The sequence below is a fragment of the Macaca thibetana genome, chromosome 3, assembly GCF_024542745.1.
Source record: "Macaca thibetana thibetana isolate TM-01 chromosome 3, ASM2454274v1, whole genome shotgun sequence".
Classification (NCBI taxonomy): domain Eukaryota; kingdom Metazoa; phylum Chordata; class Mammalia; order Primates; family Cercopithecidae; genus Macaca; species Macaca thibetana.
In genome coordinates this window covers 7,429,880-7,455,694 of record NC_065580.1, presented here as the reverse complement: position 1 = coordinate 7,455,694, position 25,815 = coordinate 7,429,880, and positions in this window count along the sequence as shown.

Sequence of the window (25,815 nt, the reverse complement as noted above, 5' to 3'; positions counted from 1 at the left end):
AACCACCATGGCACACTTTTACCCATGTAACAAACCCGCGCAGCCTACATGTATACCCGTGAACTTAAAATACAAGTAGGAAAAATAAATGAAAGAAAGAAAAAAAAATTTTTTTAAGTAATCACTGGAAGAAGAGAAACAAAAGTTGTTAAAATGGGCTAACTCGGAGAGAGGGAGACTATCAATGTATTATAGGGAGAAAGATTTTTACTTTTCATTTTATACTTTACGTACAGTCAAAACTTCTATTACATGCACATAATTACTTATATAAAATACATTAAAATTATATAAATGTTCAGTTATAAACACAGTGATACCTGGAGATTTTGGCAGAGCACTTTTCCAGAGTAGATATTTATGAGTCCTCGTCGATCTGAGAGTGTCTTTCGGCTGCACTTGCAACTGAGTAACTTGGTTGGACGTAGATTACGGAAATCACAATCTGTTGACCTAAAATTCTGTAGCTGTTGCTCCACTTGGCATTTCATGTTGTAGAAAAGTCTAACGTATATCTAACTTTTTCCCTTTGTAGACAAGTTTTTTTTCATTATACATGTATTTTGTTTCCTTTATCCTTAACATTAAAAACTTTCACCAGGATAAGTCTAGATGAGATATCCTTTACTTTTTTTTTTTAAATCAGCACTTAGTGGTTCCTTTCTAGTTGAAGATAAAGTCTTCCTCCAGTTTAGGAAATATTCCTTCTATTTCTTTCTCTCATCTGGTGTCTCTTCCTTCTCCTCTGTTGCTTTTTTTTTTTTTTTTTTTGAGACGGAATCTGACTCTGTCACCCAGGCTGGACCTTGGCTCACTGCAACCTCCACCTCCCAGGTTCAAGCAATTCTCTTGCCTCAGCCTCCCAAGTAGCTGCGACTACAGGTGTCCATCATCATGCCCAGCCAATTTTTGTAGTTTTAGTAGAGACAATATTTCGCCATGATGGCCAGGCTGGTCTTGAACTCCTAACCTCAGGTGATCCACCCGCTTCAGCCTCCCAAAGTGCTGGGATTACAGGTGTGAGCTACCAAGCCCAGCCTTTTTTTCCTTAGAATTCTTATTGTGTAGCTGTCTATTAACTTCTCCTCTGAGACTCCACTTGCCTGGTTTCTCCATCTCTGATCTCAGCCTCCAGGCCCCTCACACAAGGATATCAGATTTGTCTTCCTAAGGCACAGCATTCCATGTTCTGCATGCTTGGTGCAACCTGGCTTCATACAGAGCCTTCATCCGAACCAAACCAGCATCCTTCCCTGAATTAAGCAAATCCATGGTAAAATAGTAATCAAATGTTATTTCCATAACATGATCAAAAACATACCCAACAGAGTCATTGAAGCAAGAGAGATATTCTCATTAATTTCTGGATAAATCAATAATCATAAGTATTAAAAAGGCGTCAAGATTTTCTATTTGGTAATATAATCACCTACCCGGTAAACAAATTAAAATCTACTGAAAAACTCTTATAACCAGTAAGGTAATTCTATACAGTGACTGGCTGGAAAATAAATACACAAAACTTTTGCTTTTTAAAACTGTAATAACAATAATCAGCCAGAAAGTTAAAGGGAAGAAATACGTGATTCACGAAATCAAGGCATAAGTGAGCAACATGCAGCTCCTAGATGTGGAAAATAACAAAAACTTCAGCTTGAGACTCGAAGAAAACTGGAATAAATGGAGGGGCAGTCACATTCTCGGGCGAGGAGACTTAAGGGTGTAAAGTCTCCATTCTTCCCAAAGTACTGTCTAAAGTGAACAGAAGTGAACCATATCACTCCCAGAGGACTCCTAAACTTTTGAATGTGTACCTTTAAAGTTTCTCCAGAAGGCTAAATATAAGAGAAAAGGCATTATGGCTTGGAGGAAGAGTGTGTAAGGAGAGGAGACTTTCTTTAGCAGGGCAACCAAATTACACAGTGGGGCCACGAAAAGATGTGAAGTGGGGAGTGGGAAGCATTGGGCCAAGAAAACCCTAAAGAACTGTGCAGCCGCGGCTTCACTGTGACATTTGAAATCATGACGATGTTCTGTATAATTTATAGAACTATCTAATAGTGTCCTTACAATTTAAAATTAGATGTATAATTTAGGCCAGGCATGTTGGCTTATGCCTGTAATCCTTGTACCTTGGGAGGCCGAGGCAGGCAAATTACTTGAGGTCAGGAGTTTGAGACCAGCCTGGCCACCATGGCAAAACCCTGTCTCTACTAAAAATACAAAAATTAGCCGGGCATGGTGGCACATGTCTGTAATCCCAACTACTTGGGAGACTGAGTCAAGAGAATCGCTTGAACCCGGGAGGTGGAGGCTGCAGTGAGCTGAGACTGTGCCACTGCACTCCAGCCTGGGTGTCAGAGTGAGACCCTTTCTCTAAATAAATAAATAAATAAATAAATAGTACTATATATATATATAAAATACTGTGGCTGAGAAGGTAACACTGGCTGCTGTCATTAAACAGCTTTCATAGGCTAACACTGTGTCCCCAATCCCTTCCAAAGTGGGACTGGGAGGGAAGGAGAGACTAGGAAATCTTGGGGGCCCAAAGAGATGAAATGGACTTCCTGGCAGGAATTCAGGCTCTTCTCTTCCATTAAAATGGATCTGCAGAAAGGATCCTGGGGGGTCATTATCAGCTCTGCGGGAACCACCATACTCCCTCCTAGAAGGGTTTGACTTTTCATAAGTCTTAACCTTCAAGGTGAAGAATTGGTGTCAAAGGAATAAAAGACACCTTTGGGGTGGGCCCTTTGCCCTGTGCTCCATGCTGTCCTTTTTGCTCAGCAGTAGTAGTTCAAAGACTGTCTTATGGGGGTATTCTCATGCCAAACACTACAAATGCTCCAACAGAGAGTATTTTAAGTCTGCAAAAGGCAACATTTTAAGAAATAATTTAAAATACACTTTTCTGGCCAGGTGCAGTGGCTCACACCTGTAATCCCAGCACTTTGAGAGGCCAAGGTAGGCAGATCACCTGAGGTCAGGGGTTTGAGACCAGCCTGGCCAACATAGAGAAACCCTTTCTGTACTTAAAAACACAAAAAATTTAGCCAGGTGTGGTGGTACACACCTGTAATCCCAGTTACTCAGGAGGCTGAGGCACAAGAATTGCTTGAACTTGGGAGACGGAGGTTGCAGTGAGCGGAGATCATGCCATTGCACTCCAGCCTGGGTGACAGAGGAAGACTCTGTCTCAAAAATAAAATAAAATAAAATACACATTTCCTGGACATTGACTCTAGTATTTCAGCTCTGCCCTTCAAACCTGCTGCTGTGGTTTGTCTATGGTTTGTCCCTGCCTAAAATTCATGTAGTTGCTGGTATTGACAGCTAGTAGGACCTTTAAGAGGGCATGTTCGTCATGAATAGATTAATGCTGTGTCTAGTGTCTTTGTGGAGTGAATTCTTGCTCTCACAGGACTGGATGAGTTACTCTGGGCATGGGATTTTTATGAAGTGAGGCTTGTCCTCATGTTTCATTGCTTTTGCACACATCCATTTGCCTTTCTGCTTTTCTGCCATGAGGTGGAGCAGTACCAGAAGCTGAGCAGACAGCAGCAGCATGCGTCTTGGACTTCCCAGCCTCCAGAATCGTGGGCCAAATAAATCTCTTCTTAAAAATAAATTACCTAACCTCAGGTATTCTGTTACAGCAACAGAAAATGAACAAATATTCCTGCCATGACAACTCTGAGTAATGAACTGCCATCATCTGGATATTTGTTGAGTACCTTGCCAATAGGAGATTTCTTGGCTCAATATTTAGAACTTTCAAAACTATGGCACTGGGTTCTTTTCTCTTTCAAAAATCATCGAATATCAAGCATTGGAAATTGGATTAGTAATAAAATGTAGAGCCACTTAACCTTGAAAAGCCCACAGAGATATGTGATATGGAGGTATATATCTAAATAACCCATTTGAAAAATGTTTTTAAAGTAGTTGCTCTTAGAAGGCGTTAGGAGCAAACAGCTTTTTGTTTATTTGTCTTAATAAGAAGTCTCTGTCCAATGTTCGTCTCTTCAATTTGACTTTTCAACCAACTTGACTATTTTGTGCAATTATGATAAAAAATAAAAACTAGGCCAGGCACAGTGGCTCATGCCTATAATCCCAACACTTTGGGAGGCCAAGGCAGGTGGATCCTTTGAGGTCAGGAGTTCAAGACCAGCCTGGCCAACATGGTGAAACCCTGTATCTCCTAAACATACAAAAATTAGCTGTGCAATAGTGGCATGCACCAGTAATCCCAGCTACTCGGGAGGCTGAGGCAGGAGAATCGCTTATCCCTGGGAGGCAGAGGTTGCAGTGAGCTGAGATTGTGTCACTGCACTCCAGTCTGGGTGACAGAGTGACACCCTGTCTCAAAATAAATAAATAAATAAATTAGTTAATTAACTAAATAAAACAAAAAACCCACAGTGCATCATTTTCCCACTTCTGGCCTTCTACCTCCCAGTTTTCAGTTGCCTTGTGGTCACACTCACCAACAGACAGCAGTTCCTGGCCCTTTGCTCTGCTGTCCTGAATTGCCTTCTAATCACAGTGTTGTAGGGACTGCAGGTTGAAGGAAGAGCACCAGGCTGTTTAGCCCAGGATGGAAGACTGTGTGTTGGCTATTCTGAGGTCAGAAAGGAAACTGTATTTCCTTACTAAAATGATGAGTAAAACTGTTAAAAAGAATCAAACCTTTGAAGAATTCTAAGCTGGAGTTAGGCACTAGCCACATAAGTAGGTGAGGATGTTGTTGTTCTTTTTAAAGCTAGGTATTCTCCAAGTTCTTAAAAATTAATCACATAGGCAGTTAGGGCCCTATCCCTCAACCTAGACATTGTATGCAAGGATTGGGCTACTGGAAACCTCCACTCTCTTATTTTCTTGTCTCAAATTCAGCCAGTAAGAGTCACATGGGCATGAAGACTGACATCAGCAAATCGATGTCAAAACCTAAACTCCGATGCAGAAAAATTCAAGTTTAACCTTATACTGGGCCAACTAATCCCCATAATATTTGGAAAGTCATCACAAGGCAGGGTGAAACCCAGCACTGATTGTGCTTTATAGATGCCTTTACCCACCCCTCTAAGTTAATAGAATAAAGTGGAATTAATTAGGTTAATAAAAATCAGTATGCCTGTATCCATCAGGGTTCTCTTGAGAGACAGACCCAATAGGACCTAGAGATAGATAGATAGATAGATAGATAGATAGATAGATAGATAGATAGATGTGATATCTATCTACTCAATCTGTATATCTCGAGTTAATAGAAGATTTTTATTTTCAGATTGAGAAAAAACAAAGTTTTTACTTAATCATTTCTATATTCCACTTGTATCTTCTTTCCCCCACACTGAGAATCCTACTTCTCAAAGATATGTGGGATAATAGAATTAAAATATCCCATAATTATACATTTGCTTTATGCCACATACTGTATTCTCAGAACAATACTAATACTACCACATTATCATTATTAAAACACTTAAAATGTTGTTTATATATGTTATCTCCATTCTTTGTCATAATTATCAGATTATACAGGTATCACATTTTACAATCTCTTCTTTTAAATCCTCACTCATGTTGGTTTTACAAGTAACTACATACTTCTCATCACCAGTCCTTCTATTGATATTTGCAGAAATTTAGTTGTCTGAAACTTATTCTTTAGTAGATTCCTTCAAAAGAAGTCAAAGGAACAATATTTTCTGAGTTCTTCCATGCTGATAATGATACTTAAAAAGGTTTTGGCTTGATATAAAATCTTAGGTTCTGTATTAGTCCATTTACTCAGTCTTGGGTGTGTTTTTATAGCAGCGTGAAAACTCCTATAAATTAATAAAGAAAAGAGGTTTAATTAACTCACAGTTCCACATGGCTGAAAGGCCTCAGGAAACTTACAATCCTGGTGGAAGGGAAAGAGGCACATCTTATATGGTGGCAGGTGAGAGAGAGTAAGCAAGAGCAGGGAAAACTGCCTTATAAAACCCTCAGATCTCGTGAGAACTCACTCACTATCACGAGAACAGCATGGGGGAAACTGCCCCCATGATCCAATCACCTCCCACCTGGTTCCTCCCTCATCACATGAGGATTATGGGGATTACAACTCAAGATGAGATTTGGGTGGGGACACAGAGCCAAACTATATCAGGTTCCCATCTTCTTTCTTTGAATAACTCAAATTTGTTACTTTTGCAGCATAAAGTATTGCTGTTGAAAAGCCTTACGGTAGGTAACCTGGTATTCTTTGGAAGTCCGTTTCTCTCTTTGATCTAGATACTCAAAGTTTATTTTTTCTTTTTCTTTAAAGTCCTGTAATTTTCCTAGAATATATTTTGGTGTTGATTTGTGTGGGTCAATATTTTCAGGTGTTCTCTTTCAATATACAGTTTTCAATCTTTGTTATTTCAGAAATGCTTTCTTTAGTTTTCTTTAGTTTTTTGAATTACAGTTTTTAGTATTTGTTCAGACCTCTCGGTTTGGTTTTCTTCTTCAGGGACTCTTGTTATTCATGAGTTGGGTCTTCTTTGTCTATCTTCACTATTTGTCACACTCTTGAATCTTCTTACTATTTGTCCTTTTTGGATTTTTAAATTTCCCTTCTATTGTCCTTATTATTGGTTGCATTTTTCTTGTGTTTCTCCTAGTTTAATCTTCATTTCTAAGATGGTTCTTTCTAGTTCTTTTTTGTATGTGTCAACTCACTTTCTAATTGTAATTTATGTTGTTCTTTTGCATCTATGTCATTTTCTTAATGCTTTTAGCCTTTTTCAGTACATTCTAATAAGCCCCCACCTGTGTACATGCCATGCATAATTCCTTTCCCTTGAGCATGGGCAGGACCTATTGACTATGAAGGGGTATTACTGTCAGAATTAGGTTACATTATATGGCAAACATGAGGGGACTTTGCAGATGTAATTAAGACTTTTAATCAGCTGTCTTTAAGTTAATCAAGATAGTCAGAGGGAGCCTGACCTAATCATATGACTCCTTTTAATGAGAGCCTATCGGTCAGAGACAGAGAAGTCAGAGAGATTCAAAGCAGCAGAGATACTCTCCTGTTGGCCTTGAAGAAGTAAACTGCCGGGCCATGAAGGGGCTATGTGGCAGGGACTAGTGGGCAGCCTCCAGAAGCTAAAAGTCTTAGTTCTATAATCACAACAAACTGAATCCTTCCAATAACCAGTGAGCTTGGAAAACGCCCTGAGCCCCAGTGAAATTGCAGCCTCAGCCTTGTGAGACCCTGAGCAGAGGACCCAGCTAAACTGTGCCTGGGCTCCTGACCCACAGAAACTGCACAATAATAAATGTGTGTTTTAAATTTGTGGCAATTTGTTATGCAGCAGTGGAGATGCAGCATTACACCTTTGATCGGCCCAGTGAGCATGTCACTCCAGTGCACCCTCACGGTTTGTAAGGATGTTATTCTACTCTTGTTCTTTTTCTAAATAGTACCTTTATATGGGATTTAATCTTGATATTTTTCTGCTGCTACTTTTTATATGAAGTTGGTTTTCCTGACTTTTATAAGAAGGCTTGGTTCGAATAGCTTCTTCTTTCTTTTTAACTTAACAGAGATCCTTCTGTGGTTTTCATGTAGCAGCTTGCTTGCCTGGGTTTACTGGCGTGGTTTCCCTGCTTTTATCTGGACGTTCTCTTTTCTTCACTTCTGTTCTCCCTCTTCCGCTCAATCTTGATTTTACTCCAAGACATTTCTCCTTAGTGTGGGGCCCTATCCAGGCAGGGGCCCTTGTGGGACAGTTTCAAGAGTTTAGAAGGTTGGACCGATCCTGCCCTCGAAGGTTTTGCAGCAGAACCCTCATATTCTCTATTGGAATAGACAAAGCACCTCCCAGTTTCAGTCACCCTCCTAAGTCTTCAAACCAACCAGCCCAGCTCAGCCAGGTGCTGCCTATTGTTCGGTTAGATGCCCCATTCCTCCCCTGCATTCTCCCACGCAGGTGCTAACGTTGTTCAGGTCTTATGGCTTTAGTGATTGGTCCCACCCGCATGTATTTGGGGGTTGATGAGGACACTTGACATCTAATTATTTTGTAAATGCCGTGCATGGGTGTTTGCTTTTTCCTATTTAGTTGTTCTGTATGTTTTTAATTGGAGATTTGAGTAAAACCAAAGACTCTGCTGCTACCACCTCTGTGCATCTCCCAGAATTCCCCCCGGCGTCTCTTTTTAGGCCTTGAGAAAGCTTAATTCCCAGAGAGGTGAACTAATGTCAGTCACACAGCTAGTGAGTGGGGAAATCAGCATTTGGACCTGGTTCTAATTTCAGAGCCCTTGGTTTTGTTTTGTTGTTGTTTTTTTTTTAACTACATTTTGTTAAATAACTGCATTTGCTCTAGCAATTCCAAGCTTTAAAACTTAAATCAGTTTCCCATGAATAAAACCAATCAATCATTTTAAAGATCTTCGGCATTCAACACTTCACGCTGCCTGTCGAGCCTCATTTCTGCTACTCCCTCAAACATACCCCTGCTGTGGTCCCGAAAAGCCATCCTCATTTATTCCCTGATGGCCTGTACTCATGTTTTACCTCTTCTTCAAAGTTGGAATCAGCTGGTCCAATGGTGTTATTGGAACTTGTTAACATTAGTGTCACTAAAATTGGTATATAGCCCCCCCACTGCTAAATTTGGCCTTAAAAAACAAAGCCCAAATCTACTGTCTCTCTGCTAACCAACTAACTAGTAACTTCAGTAATTTTTGGTTTTTTCTTCATGATTTGTGGAGTGAGGGGAAATATTTTGAGGCATAATCTGTGCTTTTCAATACCTGTCTACATTAGTTTCCCTGCAGGGCCGTGCTCCCTCTGAAGCCTGCAGGAAATTCTTCCTGGCTCCTGGTGGTTGCTGCAACCCCTGGTGTTCCTCAGCCTTAGATGCATCGCTCCAATCCTCCATCTTCACATGGGGATCCCCCGTGTGTCTGATCACGGCTCACTGCAGCCTCAATCTCCAGGGCTTAAGGGATCCTGCCTCAGCCTCCCCAGTAGCTGGGACTACAGGTGTGCGCCACCATGCCCAGCCAATTTTTTGTTTTCAGTAGAGATGAGTCTGATGATGTTGTTCAGGCTGGTCTCAAACTCCTAAAAGAAAGAGATCTTCCTGCCTCGGCCTCTCAAAGCACTGGGATTGCAGGCGTGAGTCACTGTGCTCAGCCAGGCCATCTTCTTATAAGGACACTGGTCCCAATGCATCAGGGGCTCACCTACTCCAGGTTGACCTCATCTTAACTAATTGCACCTGCAATGGTCCTGCTTCCAAATAAGGTCACATTCTGAGGTCCTGGGGATTCAGACTGCAGTATATTAGTATCTTTTGGGGAGGACCCACAGCACTTGTTCCCACTTTCCTTTCTCCCACTTAAGCAGGAAATCTCTTTTTTTTTTTTTTTTTTTTTTTTTTTTTTTGAGATGGAGTCTCACTTTGTCACCAGGCTAGAGTGCAGGGGTACAATCTCAGCTCACCGCAACCTCCGACTCCCTGCCTCAGCCTCCCAAGTAGCTGGGATTACAGGCACGTGCCACCATGCCCAGCTAATTTTTGTATTTTTAGTAGAGATGGGGTTTCACCATGTTGGCCAGGCTGGTCTCAATCTCCTGACCTTGTGATCCGCCCGCCTCAGCCTCCCAAAGTGCTGGGATTACAGGCTTGAGCCACCGCACCTGGCCAATCTCTCTTTTCACTTTTTGCTTCGGGGAGGGATGGGAGAGCCAGTAAGCCCCTGTGGCTTTTGTGTTTTTTAGAAACCTAAGGACAATTGGGACGGGGACTAGCGCCTTGGCCAGAAGCAGAGAACACATAGGGGCTTCCCTCCAGATTTGAAAAATCCCCCACAGCGTGGCTAGGGTGGGTTGCAAGATCCTGACAGTCCCGAAGGCCTATTTTTCTGCCGCAAGGCTTTGAGGAATACCCAGGTAAGCCCTGGACTTACCAGGGGACAAGGGCCCCCCCAGGGCTGAAGGCCCATTATGGTTGCTTTAGCTTCCTCTTCTCACAGTGGATTTAGTGAAACAGATATCTTAGGTGACAATGCACTGGGGAATAAAGTCCACCCTATTATTCCACGTGTCTGAGACATTTCACCAACATCTCGTTTAGTTTTGCAACATCTCTGTGTAGTAAAGCAAGGGCAAGTTTCACTCTACAGGCATCAAGAAGTCAGATGACCTTTAGAAAAATCCCCTAAGTCAGCAGCAAACCTGGGAATAAATCCAGGGTTTTCTGATTCAACTTTTGTATCTGCGTGTGAATGTTTGCTCTAGACCTTGCTACCTTAGTAAAATAGAACAAAGTACTGTGTAAACAGCCAGCACCTTGTAAATTCTAGATAATGACCCTGCTCAGCCTAGAAGAGATGGTCTGTTCACAACGGAAGTATTCTTTTGGGGTTCTACACCCATTCCCAGTGCTGGTGGAGAAGGTGTGGCTGGACTGCTTGGGCACAGCTAGCCCCAGGCATGGCAGGAACGCCCTTGGCTGTGCACAGCTGCTGGGGTTTTATTGCATTTGTTTGGGAGACTCTTAGACAAAGCACTACTTCTTGAAGTCAAGTTCCGGGGAAAGCGCAGTGTAAGGAAATAGTTTTTGTCCTTTTCCTCAAATGGAACTGCATATTCAAGGGGTAAACCCAGATCCACAGCCTCTGTTCACAACAGGCTCTGAGGCTTGTTCACTGGTGAATAAATAAATAATTGAGGACCTTCTGTCTAACAGAGCCCAGGCCCTGGACTAGCGGGTGCACATGCTGCAGGGAACACAGCTGAGCCTCTGTCTTCAAGAAGCATTCCAGAAGCAGGAGTGAGACTCACTTAAGCAAACACACGCAGAGCCCGTCAGACAGGGATAGGGCTACAGAGGTGATGTGTGGAAGCGTGGAGCAGAGGGGCTGCTCTAGCTGTGGCCGACTGGAAGAGCCTCTCAGAAAAGACCGGAGAGACAAGAACAGAGCCAGCAACCGCCTGGGGAAGCATTGGAAGCAGAACAAACACCCACAGGGCCTCCTGTGAAAACATGAAATGAGACGTCTGATGTGCCGGCATGGCAAGGGTTTAGTGAACCACAGCTGCCTTCGGCTCTTCCCGCCCTCTGAGCCTCAGTTTCCTAATCTGTCCAATGGAGATAACAGAGTCATACCATAAAATGCTGCTTGTGGGTTCAAAAGAAAACAATAGATGTGAAAATAACCTGTAAATTGTAAAGTACGATAAAGCTGGGCATAGCCGCGTGCACCTACGGTCCCAGCTACTCAGGAAGCTGAGGAAGGAGGATTACTTGACCCCAAAGGTTGAGGCTGCATTGAGCTATGCTGGGGCCACTCAGCCTGGGTGACAGAGCGAGATGCTGTCTCTAAAATTAAAAAATAAATAAATAAAAGTGTGAAGAGAATAGCGGTTACTGTCCAAAGAGGTGCTGGATGAATGTTCGCCACCGGGACGCATTGGCAGCACTTCTTCAGGACCTTTTTTTTTTTTTTTTGAGACAGAGCCTTGCTCTGTCACCCAGGCTGGAGTACAGTGGCATGATCTCGGCTCACCGCAAGCTCTGCCTCCTGGATTCAAGCGATTCTCCTGCCTTAGCCTCCAAAGTAGCTGAAATTATAGGCACGCACCACCATGGCTGGCTAATTTTTGTATTTTTAGTAGAGATGAGGTTTCACTATGTTGACCATGCTGGTCTTGAACTCCTGACCTCAGGCAATCTGTCTGCCTCAGCCTCCCAAAGTGCTGGGATTACAGGCATGAGCCACAGCGCCCGGCCTCAGAAGTTTATTTAAATAGGAGAGCTGCACTTTGTCTCTCATCCCGCAATGGGACAGGAGTGTGGTCTCCCACACGGGCCCTCAGAACCAGCTTAACCCCGGGCAAGAGTCAGCGGGAAGGCCAGGCTGGTAGTGGGGAGAGCAGGAAGTAGCAGCACAGGGCCGCTGCCCTTTGGCAAGTACCTTTCACCTCTGGGTCAGGAGAGGCACACTCCAATTTCCTCCACAGAACAGCCACCCCAGCAGCTGCATGCGGGACGCCCTGTATGTGAGGAGTCCAAGCAGAAGCTGGGACACAGGAAGTTGTCCAGGTGAGAGACGATGGTCCAGGCCAGGGCTGATGGGGACCCGCACTGAGGTTCTAAGTGGCTGGGCACGGTGACTCACCCCTGTAATCCCAGCACTTTGGGAGGCCAAGGCAAGTGAACCATTCAAGTCCAGGAGTTCAAGACCAGCCTGGACAACATGTTGAAACCCCGTCACTACAAAAAACAACTAAATTAGCTGGCGGTGATGGCATGCATCTGTAGTTCCAGCTACTTGAAAGGCTGGGGGGAAGGATCCCTTGAGCCTGGGAGGTCAAGACTTCAGTGAGCTGTGATTGGGGGACTATACTCCAGCCTGGGCGACACAGCTAGACCCTATCTCAAAGAACGAAAGAAAAGAAAAAAAGAAAAGAAAGATGATAGAGGTAAAGTACAAGAGAACATGATGAGTTTTGCCTGAGAAATTGCATAGGTTTTATTTACTGAGCAGGGAGAAGGCTTGCAGGGGGCAGATTTAGGGGCATTCAGGAGTTCTCCTTGGGCCACGGTAAGTTTGAGGCACCTTTTGATATCCAAAGGATGATGCTGAGCAAATGGTTTGTAGTCCTGTCTGGAACTCAGATACAAGGAAAGCGGTGAAGTTATGTATTTTCAGTATCATCAGTGCAGAGATGGTAGAAGTCAAAGGATTACTGTGTTGGTTTCTTGTGACTGTCATAACAGAGTGCACAAACTGGGGGATGCACAAACTGCTTATGCTGTCAAAATCCTGGAGGCTGGAAGTCCAGGATTGGGTCTCAGCAGGCGCACGTCCTCTCCAAAAGCTCTAGAAGAGAATCTTTCCCGGCCTCTTCCAACTTCTGGTCCATCTTTTACATCATTGGAAGTTCTCAGCCTGCAGTTGCGTCCCTCCTCTCTGCCTCTGTCATCAGATGGCCTTTTCCCCTGTATGTATGTCCAAATCTCCCTCCTGTATAAAGACACCAGTCACTGGATGAGGGTCCACCCAGCTCCAGAATGACCTCATCTTAACCTGCTTACATGTGCAAAGACCCTATTTTCAAATCAGGTTCTGGTGGACAGGAATGCTGGAAGGACACTCTTCATTTCTGAACAGTTAGCTAGGGATGGGGTATAGACAGAGATGAAACCCAAGTACAGGACACTGAGGTCCCAATGTGTAGACAGAGATGAAACCCAAGTACAGGACGTTGAGGTCCCAATGTGCAGAGGACAGAGAGAGAAGGAGCTCCCTGGTGACATAGGCAGGATGTCGGTGGGACTGAGGTCCAGAAGATGGCAAGCCCTTTTTTTTTTTTTGAGATGGAGTCTGGCTTTGTTACCCAGGCTGGAGTGCAGTGGCGCAATCTCCGCTCACTGAAGCCTCCGCCACCCAGGTTCAAGCAATTCTGCTGCCTCAGTCTGCCAAGCAGCTGGGACTACTGATGCAAGCCACCACACCCAGCTAATTTTTGTATGTTTTGTAGAGATGGGGTTTCACCATGTTGGCCAGGCTGGTCTTGAACTCTGACCTCCAGTGACCCGCCCCCCTCAGCCTCCCAAAGTGTTGAGACTACAGATGTGAGCCACTGCGCCCAGCCTGATAGCACATATTTTATCTGTCAGCTTTGGTGAGGTCATCAACTGAGAGCTGGGAAGTGCAGCTGGGTCAAGCACCCATTCGAAACTGATTTGGAAGTTTCTCCAGCCACGTCCAGCAACTAATGTAGCGTGAGAAATGGCTGGGCTTGATCATCATTGAGGCTATATGTCAGGGGGAGAAACGAGCAAGGGAGGTTAGGGGATTCGTGAAGCAGCAGTCAGAGTGAAACTGGGGCTTGACGAGGCAGGAGGTGATAGCGGGAATGCTGAGGAGTGGGAAGACATGGGCTGGGGAGGGGAGCCTCATCTGGGTTGGGGGGATGGTTGACGTGGGAGTGCAGAGCCAGTGAGTTGGGAGGACAGAAGGCGATGGCAGCGGATGCTGGGAATTGAGGTTTCAGAGGTGGTACAGGGCTTGGTTGTGACAAAATCTAGTGTCAGCGGTGTGAACAGGTGGCTGAGGCTGGTGGAACTGAAGAATAGGAATCGTAAGGCTGAGGCGGCACACAGAACTCCGGGGGGAAACTGCTCTCCTGCAAGAAAACATGTGGCTTACTTGACTTCCACCCCCAGCTCCAAATGGGAGGAAATAAAAGGCAAAGGAAAGAAAGTCAACTTTCATTGCCAGGACTTCAGGGCCAAGATCCCTGAGGCAAGGGAAGCTGGCCTGTTGTCTGTCCACCGTCCAGGCCCCCAGGCATTGGCTAAGTCCTTCCTGCACACAATGGTGAGAGGCCAAGAAACCAAGAAGAGGGAAGCTGCAAAGAGGCCACACAGAGCTTCCGGCAGCCTCGTAGAGCCAGGAGGACCAGAGCCTGGAATTCTGGACCTGCCCGGGAGGAGGCGCCCAGGAAACACCTAAACTTACTTTCAGGAAGGGCCGACTGGAAATAGACCATCCCTCAGAGAGTCTGAAATTCAACTTGAAATGGGAATGAAGGAGCTAGACACTAACAGAAAGAAAAGTTTAACAGAAATAGGGACTGAGTCCGGGAGGTCAAGGCTGCAGTGAGCCGAGATTGCGCCACTGCACTCTAGTCTGGGCAACTGGAGTGACGCCCTGTCTCCAAAAATAAAAAATAAATAAAAATAAAAGAAACAGAGGTTCCAATAATTTACTAATTGTTATCACAGAAGCAGTGAAAATTGGTGAGGCCCCGCCAACTCTTCCTCTTAAGCAGTTTCACTTGTTTTATTATGATTATTCAGCTTGAAATAGAAAATCCTGTCACTGGATAAGATTTCCTCAGGTGCATCAAGACTTCTCCAAGAATTTGTTAAATATTGAACAATCAAAAATCTGTAGGAATTCGGCCAGGCGCAGTGGCTCACACCTGTAATGTAATCCCTGTAATCCCAACAATTTGGGAGGCAGAGGTGGGCAGATCATGAGGTCAGGAATGCGAGATCAGCCTGGCCAACATGGTGAAACCTTGTTTCTAATAAAAATACAAAACTTAGCCGGGTGTGGTGGCAGGTGCCTATAGTCCCAGCTACTCAAAAGGCTGAGGCCGGAGAATCGCTTGAACCAAGGAGGCGGAGGCTGCAGTGAGCAGAGATCATGCCACTGCACTCCAGCCTGGGCAACAATGCAAGACTCTGTCTCAGAAAAAAAAAAAAAAAAAAAAAGAATCTGCAGGAATTCGAGGTGAATCTGACACGTGCATTTGTCTTGGTTCTGGAAGTCTTTGGTCACAGTTCCAGCTCCCTGTCTCCTGCTGGTGCCTCTGCCCTTTGGTCTCTCTCCATTGTAATCTTGCACTTTTCTTAATAGAGCACTTAGCTTGACCTTCTTTTCTGGTATTTTTCCCTTTTCTATCTCAACACAATTGCCCAACATATTCTTGGGTAATAATGCTACTGAAAAAGGGAAGAGAATAATAGCGACAGAGCTGTGAGGATTAGAAACACGGGGCTAAACCTGTAAGAACCCGTGCCCCTGTTATGCAAAGAGGGAACTGAGATATTAGGGAACATGCTCTGAAAACCTGGGAAGTATAGGAGCAAAGCCCGACCTCTTTCCCTTGCAGCCTGTTGCCTCAACACCAAGCTGGGGTGGCACATTCTGGCACTTTCATTGGCACCCTGGGGTGTACATCAAAGATGAGAGAAATTCACACCCCTGGGCCAGGATCCAGCCTTCACCTGCTGTCTTGTTATTCGTTCATTTTCTTATGTTCCGCAAATATTTCTTAAGTGCCTATTCTGTGCCAGGCATTGTTAGGAGCTGGGCTACAGAGACAAAGGAACTCAAGGGCAAGACAGTCTAGAAGGAGGCAGACAGACAGCAGACAATTACAATGCCAAGTGGCAAGTCTGTGGGGAAAGGGAGGACGTGGTGTTCTACAGCAGACCATTACCAAACCTGAAGACGTCAGGGTGAAACTTGGAAATGACCCAACTGCTAAATAAGAGAACGGCTCATTGTCATGACCCCATGGAAGAATGTTAATCAGCCATTTAATTTCTGGAGACATGAAAAAGGTGTTCCCAATATGATGCTCTGTGAACATGGCTGGCTGGGAAACAGAATCTAAATCTGAGACCCCTTAGGTTTTTTATAAACCAAAATTCTGCTGAAGGTCGTTAGATGTGCTAAATACCTTCTGTCTGCAGATGCATGAGCTGCCTCAACGGGCACCTTGACCTCTGGGTTCTGGTGGGCTTGGATGGGTGGACGGCACCCCTGGGCCACTGACCCGAGGGAGGAGGAAGATGGAAGTTGGGAATGTGTTCTCCCCGTTCCCTCCCTGCGGTGGCCTCAGTGCTGCTGGGTCCCCTGGCCACTGCTGGCGGGTCCTACAGGCTCTGGGAGCTGCTCCCTTCACCTCTTCAGGCCGGGGGAGACGAAGTGCCTTGCTGTCACCAGCTCCAGGACTCTGCACCATCCTCTGGGGCTCCCTACACTCATAAACAATCCCTTTATTAATCTCTCCTCAAATTACTAAATTATGGGTGCCAACTATTTCCTCCTGGACCCCTGGTGAACAGACACCTGGTTTGTGCGATTGTGGGTAATTTTTGTTGTTCCCTCATGTGTGTGGCCAGCTTTGTATAACGGTCACCTTTTGGGGGTATGTGGCCAACTCATGACCCCTCATCTTCTCTGAGAACTGTCCCCCAAATCACAAGGGTGGGCCCAGCACGCATGTTTGCACCAACTGCCTATAACCGATTGGGCTGGAGTAGAGATCAAAGGTCAACGAGGCCAGCCAGCTGCCCTCTCCTAGGGGCCCGGTCAAGACTGGAGAAAGCCCAGCCAGTCTCGGTGGATGGACGTCCTGTGAACAAAGAAAGAGGAAAAGCCGGTCTGCAGAGGGATTAAAGGGATGGCCTTGGACTTTTGGACCGTTGTTTTGTGAGAGGCACATTTACAAGTTTTTCTAATCCAAATTAAGATAATAGCATACATATTGTTCTGCCATCAATTTTACAACTTGTTATAGTGAGAACAGTCTTATCATGAAATAGGCTTTTTCAACGTGATTTTTAATGACTGCGAGATTTTTGTTGTATGGTTATTATCATGATTTATATCTAGAAACTTGTCCAGGATTAAAATCAATTGTATTGGTCTATATTTTGTTGAAACACCTGCCTCTTTTGGAGCTCAGGACCACAGTTGCTTGTCTTTAGTTTTCCTGCACTTTTGCTGTTTTCCAGCATTCTTTATTTTATTTTATTTTATTTTATTTTATTTTATTTTGAGACAGAGTCTTGCTCTGTTGCCCAGGCTGGAAGCGCAGTGGCACAATCTTGGCTCAACACAACCTCCGCCTACCTCCAGGGTTCAAGCAGTTCTCATGCCTCAGCCTCCCAAGTAGCTGGGACTATAAGGTGTGCACCACCATGCTCAGCTAATTATTGTATTTTCAGTAGAGACAGGTTTCACCATGTTGGCCAGGCTAGTCTCAAACTCCTGACTTCAAGTGATCCACCTGCCTTGGCCTCCCAAAGTGCTGGGATTACAGGCATGAGCCACCACACCCAGCCTCCTGCATTCTTTAAAGCACATCATACATCCATCAATGTCTTCTGTATATATTACTTCCTTCACCCTCTGAAATCAAATTTGTTCAAATCAGATGGTCACATGACCTCCTCAATAAAAATGAACATTGGTTGAGTGTAGCTCTGTGCTGGGTCTGAGCTATCTCATTAACTGTCACAACATCGTCTTGTTTAACCTTCAGATGGCCTGTGTGCTTGTTTTTATTTTCTCCTGTTAGCCCCGGAAACCATCTTGGAGGACGAGTGTGGGCTTCCTGCATTAAAGCAGCTGGCCAGGCAGAGCTGAGCAAACCCCAGGACTTCTGACTCAGAGTCTATGCATAACACAGCCTCCCTCGGACTGATGTTTGCTCTGCCCTTCATGGTTTGAAGATAATGATCCTTGATAGAATAGAAGCCAAATAAGAGTTCGGCAGCTCTGTTTTTTCATCTGTTAAATTTCACCATCTGTCCCAAGCAGGGAGCCTCTTCTTTCTTGTTCCTGTTTTTCTGAGCATAACTAAAATCTATTTTAAATGTTGACTCAGCGTGACTCGCAAGCCCTGGTTCAGGATGGCTCTTAGCTTTTGTGACGCGGTTTAGCCTCTGCCCCTCTTTTCTGTGTGTCCTGGGTTATGATCAGTTTAGCAGCAGGGAACAATCTGGGTTTGAAGTTTGGCTGACCTGAATTTGAATCGTGAATCTTGGCAATAGACCAGTCAGCAGCTACGTGAACTCAAGTGACTCCATCTTCCTGAGCCTCTGCCTCCTTGGGTCACCACCACCCCTGCTGTGCTCCACATCCCTGTGCGGCTCCTCCCACTCTGCAGCTGGGCTGGCCCTGTGCCTCACTTTGCCAACACAAAGTGGCAGAATGATGCTGTGCCACTCCCAGTCTAGGCCATAAGAAAACCTGGTGGCCTCTATTTTTGTACTTTGGGAAGCTCTGCACCATTGAGGAAGAAGCCTGTCTGCCCTGCTTCTCCACCTCCAGGTAAAAACGCTACATGGAGAGGTGTGTAGAAGAGGGAGAGGCCCAGCCATCCCCAAATCCCAGCACAGCCTGGCCTTCCACCTGTCCCTGCCAGGGCCCCAGACCCAAGTGAGCAGTGCAGGACAGTCCCCAGGTGGCCGCAGCCTCAGTGGACACCACGTGGGACAGAAGAATGTCCCACTGAATCTAGTCAACCTTCAGAATCCTGGGGCGAACTGAATGGCTCTTTTCAGCCACTGAGATTTGGGACGGTGTGTACACAGCAATAGGTACCCAAACACTGTTAAATGGGAGGATAAACCAAGACTTACAGTGCTCAGCGTGGTGCCTGGCACACGACAAGATGGGAGTTACTCTTATTTGACTTTGTCAAAACTGTGCTGGGTTGAATGCTCCTTTGAGACTAATTCCTTGAACACGTACTTTGTTTTTTGAGTTGTTTTGTTTTGTTTTGTTTTGGTTTTGGTTTGGTTTGGTTTTTTTTGAGATGGTGGCTCACTCTGTCACCCAGGCTGGAGTGCAGTGGCGCAATCTTGACTCACTGCAACCTCCACCTCCCCGGTTCAAGCGATTCTCCTGCCTCAGCCTCCCAAGTAGCTGAGTAGCTGGGATTACAGGTACCTGTCACAGCGCCTGGTTAATTTTTATATTTTTAGTAGAGATGAGATGGGGTTTCACCATGTTGGCCAGGCTGGCCTTGAACCCTCGACCTCATGTGATCCGCCCGCCTTGGCCTCCCAAAATGCTGGGATTACAGGCGAGAGCCACCGTGCCTGGCCCTTGAACACACACTTTGAACAGGAAAGTCTTGAGTAATCTCAGAATCATCACTGTATCTCCGCTTGGCACCATGGCCAGAGGGGAATTGCTCTCCATTCATTCTCCACTTTAAGATATTACACTGGCAGTCAGGGAGGTACAAGGTAGATCAAGGCCTGAACCCACTGACCTAACAGTGTCTTTCTTTTGACATCTCTGTTGCTTTCTAAATCAGTGCTAGGGTTTCCACAGCTCCATGACCTATAACAGGGAGTTTCTTGTCAGCTGTGAGCCCCTAGGAAGATGACCCTCTTTGGTGAGACCAGCTTCCTTCCCCACTACTTGCCTTGCCCGTGCAAGAAGGAATGACACAGAGGGTCTACAGGCTCCACCTGCCCCTTTGCTTCACAGAGCACTTCCACCTGTATTCGTGAAGTCCACTGCTCCATCACCTAAGGTCTGCATAAGGAGAAGCTGGAGCTGGGACCCCAGTCTGGTTTGGCCAGGGCTCCTCCAGAAGTAGTGGCAGGCACAGAGGCTCACCCAGGAAGGTGCTGGGGCACTGCTGTCCATCCAGTGACACTGGATAAGATTTGATTCTGAGCCCGTGGAACTGTCCCCTGACATGCATGAGTCACGATAAACCATACTGTAGTCATGTTAAATTATTTGATAATTATAAAGATAAAACTCTTCTTTTGCAGTCATAGTTTGCAATTCACAGCTATTTTCATAGTTAAAATCACTTTCTTAAATGATTAACACATGCTGAGACTTTGACGCACTGTGTTGGACTGACGGTCTGTTTTACCTTTCACGAGCTAATGAGAGAAGAGCAGCGTAACGTGTACATAAAGGTTTGCAGCAAGTAAAGTCCAATGATATTAACGTCACTGAGCAAACGCAGGTTTCCCAGCAGTTTGGATACTTTAATGTGAAGACAAAGTGAAAACGACAGTAAGAAAGCCCAAGTTATGGTCAGACCATGCTTGGAATTGAACAAATGCATCATTTCCAGCGTTCGTTGCTTTCCTTCCACAGCCTATGCTGAACTGAGACTTTTTTTTTCTTTCTGCCAGGATTAATAACCAATTTTAATTTCTATTCCTGAGCCTGGCAGTATTAAACTAGATATTTTTTAGTGTAGACAACAACATCACCCTATTGCTAACTTTATGTGAGCAATGGTTTTACAGTGTGTAATGATATCTCACTTAAATTGACATTTCAGGTTGCCTGGTAGCAGAATCTGGTTAAATGCAAGGGGTGATGAATCTAAACCAGCTAACAAAGCCCTTACGTTAATCATGACATTTTGCACAATATACTGATATGAAAAGACATTATCTATATTATTACTAAAGCTAAAAATACTAAAGCAGATTAAATATTAAACCAGACCTATGACTGCATTATTTTTTCCCTATTAAAACAAACTTTAGAGATTGTGTTTCAGCCAAAGAGGATCATCCCCCACATTAAATTATTCCGCTCTACAGGATTTGAGGTTTTGTTTGTACATATGTTTCCCTGGTTAACTACAAGGAGTTCAACCTTTCACATACTTAAAGTACTTTGCATTTGCGTATTTAAAGTACTATTGCCATAAAAATAAGTAAATCTACACCAGAGGTGCATTTCTGAGCTGGGGCAATGTGGTCATCTATAGGAGGGGTGGGGCGTGGAGGGAAATAGCAGAGGGGAGGGATGATATCGCCACCTGCCACCTGCCACCCCACACCTCCTTGCAGCTCCCAGGAAGCTTCAAGGACTGCCAGGGAGAGCGTTTGTGCTACCCGGGGGCCCCATCAGGTGGAGGGAGGTGTTTGGACGCTGGGATCTCAGGGATCTTCTGGACAGGGACTAAAACACAAGGAACAGTGCTTAGTTTTTGTTTTTGTTTTTTAAGACGGAGTCTCACTCTGTCACCCAGGCTGGAGTGCAGTGGTACCATCTCGGCTCACTGCAACTTCCGCCTCCTGGGTTCAAGCGATTCTCCCGCCTCAGCCTCCAGAGTAGTTGGGATCACAGGCTCGAACCACCACAGCTGGTTGATTTTTGTATTTTTAGCGGAGGCGGGGTTTCACCGTGTTGGCCAGGCTGATCTCAAACTCCTGACCTCAAGTGATCCGCCTACCTCAGTCTCCCAAAGTGCAGGGATTACAGGCAGGAGCCACCACACTCAGCCAGGACTGGTGTTTTTATCCCTGTCATCATCACCCACACTTCCCGGAGTGACCTTCCTTGGGCTGGCCCTGGAGGTTGGGGCGAGGGTGTTGGACGAGGGGATTCAAATGAGGAAACGCCACTGGCCCTAGGCCCAAAACAGTTCTTCCTCCCGAAGATCTAATACGGGACTAGACAACGGGAACCGTGTCATCCCTTCTACTTCCCGTCTTTCCGAACTACCAGGAATATCGCACACATGGAATACTCAAATACAAAGGCACTGTTTTCTCAGGTTCTGGTGAAAATACCCGCCCTGTTCTCATTCATTCACTCAGCAACATTTGTCGTTGTTGTTTTGTTTTTTGTTTTTTGAGATGGAGTCTTGCTCTGTCACCCAGGCTGGAGGGCAGTGGCGCGATCTCGGCTCACTGCAACCTCCGCCTCCCAGGTTCAAGTGATTCTCCTGCCTCAGCCTCCCAACTAGCTGGAATGATAGGCGTGTGCCACCACGCCTGGCTAATGTTTGTGTTTTTAGTATAGACGGGGTTTCACCATCTTGGCCAGGCTGATCTCGAACTCCTGACCTCATGATCTGCCTGCCTTGGCCTCCCAAAGTGCTGGGATTACAGGCATGAGCCAATGCGCCCAACCTCAGCAACATTTTGTTTTAGGAGTACGCTGTCAGCCCCATGTGCTCCCGAGGTGTGGGGACACAGGTGCCTCCTGGAGGAGCCACAGTCCACTAGGGCCCAGACACGGAACACGGACACCAGCCCAGGTAACGGGGGACTGCGGGGAACACCCGGCAGGACACAGAGGACGTCCAACTGTGGACACTGGGGCGGTGTTTCCAAGAAGAGGCCTCCGAACTAAATCTGGGATAGGAGGACAAGAGGCACTGCAGGCAGAAAGGCACCCAGCCGGGGACGCGAGCCACCACATGTGGGACAAGGGAGCAGGTGGCACAGGGGCCATGGGAGAAGTACAGTAAGTGACCCAGCAGCGGGCCGAGGGTGGCAACAGAGGACTTCAGGCAGGCAAATGAGTCTCTACTTCGATGATGAGATCATAACCCTGGCAACAAAAGTAGAGGAGGGAAGAAACAGGGAGAAGGCAGTTTGGCAGCTGCTGGAATAGGTGGACGCGGAAGTGATGCAGGCTGGACCAGGGTGGCTCCATACGAGCCCATTTCTGAGGTCACACCTAGGGCTCCATGACTCAGTGGGTTGGGAGGAAAAGATGGAAAAAGATAAGAATGATGTAAGGTTTTACCTTTAAAGGTTTTGACCTTTAAAAACCAGGTGAGTGCTGGCATAATGGGGGAAGAGAGAAAAGGGGGAAGGTTCTGAGTAGGAAGAGAAAGGGAAGAAAGTTCAGTTTGTACCTGTGAAGTTCAAGACGCCTAATAGCAAGACTAGATGGAGTGGAATAGATGGGTAAGGAGGTGAGAGAGGGAAAGATGCTGGGATGTAGGCTTGAATCATTGGCATGAACATGAAAAGTGATGTCATGGGAATGAGGGCAATTATCAAGGGAAACGTAGAACAAAGATGGCAAGTGTATAGTGCATGTGGCCCCACTCCTGCTCTCCATGCCCATGGCAGGCATTGTCAATCGATCACAGCACTCTTCTCGCACAGCCAAGGGCTGCAGACATCACAGGAAAAGGATTGCTGGAAGCAGGAATGGTCCGCAGCATCAGATGCCGCAGTTAGCTCAAACAGGATGACGTCTGAAACAGGCTGGGGGGGTCAACATCTGGGAAGGCATTGATCTTTACTTACCTCTCTCACAGAAACTATTCTTTGTTGTTGTTTTAATATTATGTTTATATTTTCTTTTATGAAAGTAACCTTCTAAAATTTGAAAGTACTGAATCACACAAAGAAACGGTGAAATTATAGGTGATAATGTCCAGTCTGTTTTGTGTGTGTCTCTATAGCTATACATAGTTGCAGTCATACTATATACACAATTTGTGTCCTGATTTTTCACTGGATATTATAGCATTTCCAATTATTTATTTACCTTTTCTCTTCACTGTTGAGCATATGGGCAGTTTCCATATTTTGTTGTTAAAATGATGTTTGTAATAAACTATTTTAAAACATAGTTTCATTTGACTTTTAATATTTACTTAGAATAGATTTCTAGAAGTGGCCAAAATAAACATTTTAAGACTCTTGATATAACAAAATGCATTTCAGAAATGTTATGCTGATTGGCACTCCCACCAGCAGAGAATAAAAGTATTTAAATGACTGCATGATTTTTAACTGTCTTGTTGTTTTTTTCTTAAACTTATGCAAATCCCTTTTACAAACTGGAATATAGTATAATAAACATACACACACCTAACATGTATTTATACATGTGTTATTTGTATACAATATATGTTTGTATATTTGTATACACATATATACATAGAAATATCTTTCTCCAAATAATTGTAGTGACTGGGGCACCAATATGAATCACCATCTCTTCTACAGGACAGTAATCACGAAACGAATTCCTTTCTCCCTTGTTTAGGGGAAAGGAAAAACAAACTAACATTTATGGAGCAAATTCTTTTTTTTTTTTTTTTGAGACGGAGTCTCGCTCTGTCACCCAGGCTGGAGTGCAGCGGTGCGATCTCAGTTCACTGCAAGCTCTGCCTCCCGGGTTCATGCCATTCTCCTGCCTCAGTCTCCCGAGTGGCTGGGACTACAGGTGCCCGCCACCATGCCCGGCTAATTTTTTGTATTTTTTTTTTTAGTAGAGACAGGGTTTCACCATGTTAGCCAGGATGGTCTCGATCTCCTGACCTCGTGATCCGCCCGCCTTGGCCTCCCGAAGTGCTGGCAGTCTAGGCGTGAGGGGAGCAAATTCTTGATCTGGTATACCGTCATTTCTTAAAAATGAATCCGGGAATGTGCCACTCTACTAGTGCCCATTTCACTCTTAGAGCAACTTGCACATGATGTAAGTAATATTTTCCCAGTTTTACAAAGAAAGGAAATAAACTTAATGAGGCTAATTCGCTTCCCCAAGGGCATGCAATTAGTAGGTGGTGAAATCAGAATTTACACACACCCCTGTCTTCGTTGAAACGCAGTGCTTAGTTTCCTGTGAGCTACGTTGGAGAGAGCTCCATCCTTGAAAGGCAATATTTTCTTGGTTCTTTCAAAGATGACATTACAGGGGTGGTGCCTGCTATTTTCTAAGACTCACTTCTGGTTTCTGGTTGATTAGGTCTTTAGGAGAAGGCTCCCAATCCTCAATAGGAAGCCCAGCCTCCAAAGGTGGCCAGAACACAGTCCCCTCTCTTTGGGCATTAGCCCGGATAAAAGCCAGCTCTGAGGTCATGTTTATTATATGATTGTGCAATAAAAGCTCTTTACTGGTGAATTGGCCGCTGGCAGCCTTTTTCTGAGAATTCTAGAGAATCAAATGTACAGAATAGCAAGAAAAACAGTGCGTTAGGAAGTGTCCCAAAGGAGTGGGGGGAGCACCCGCCATAGGTGCCAGGGACACCCGGGGGTCGCGCCTGTTTGCCTGCACTCTCAACTCCCTTCCTCTAGCTGCTGGGTGTTACTTACTCTGCCAACAATTTGTTACATTGTGTATTTTAAAACACTGTTCAGGCAGGGTGGGGTGGCTCACACCTGTAATTCCAGGACTTTGGGAGGCTCAGGCGGGCGGATCACAAGTTCAAGAAATCGACACTGTCCTGGCTAACATGGTGAAACCCCTTCTCTACTAAAAATACAAAAAATATCCAGGTGTGGTGGCGCGCGCCTGTAATCCCAGCTACTCAGGAGGCTGAGGCAGGAGAATCTCTTGAACCCGCGAGGCGGAGGTTGCACTGAGCCCAGATTGCGCCACTGCACTCCAGCCTGGCGACAGAGCGAGACTCTGTCTCAAACAAAACAAAACGAGAAAAAACAACACGGTTCAGATTGTCACTGTGCCCTGTGATGTGTCCTCTTTACCATAAGGAGTTGTTCTGTAGGTTTGGGAACATGGGGTAGGAGCATTGCCTCTGGTGCCAGAGGGCCGTGGGAGTGTCCGATGACACCTGGTTTCCGTAGCACTCCTGCCAAGCCCTAGGAGGCTGTTCTCGTTACACATAATTATTCTACATCTCCCTCTTGTGGATCATCTATGAAATAAAATACACCAATCTTTTTTTTTTTTTTTTTTTTTTTTTTTAAACAGAGTCTTGCTCTGTTGCCCAGGCTGGAGTGCAGTGGTATGATC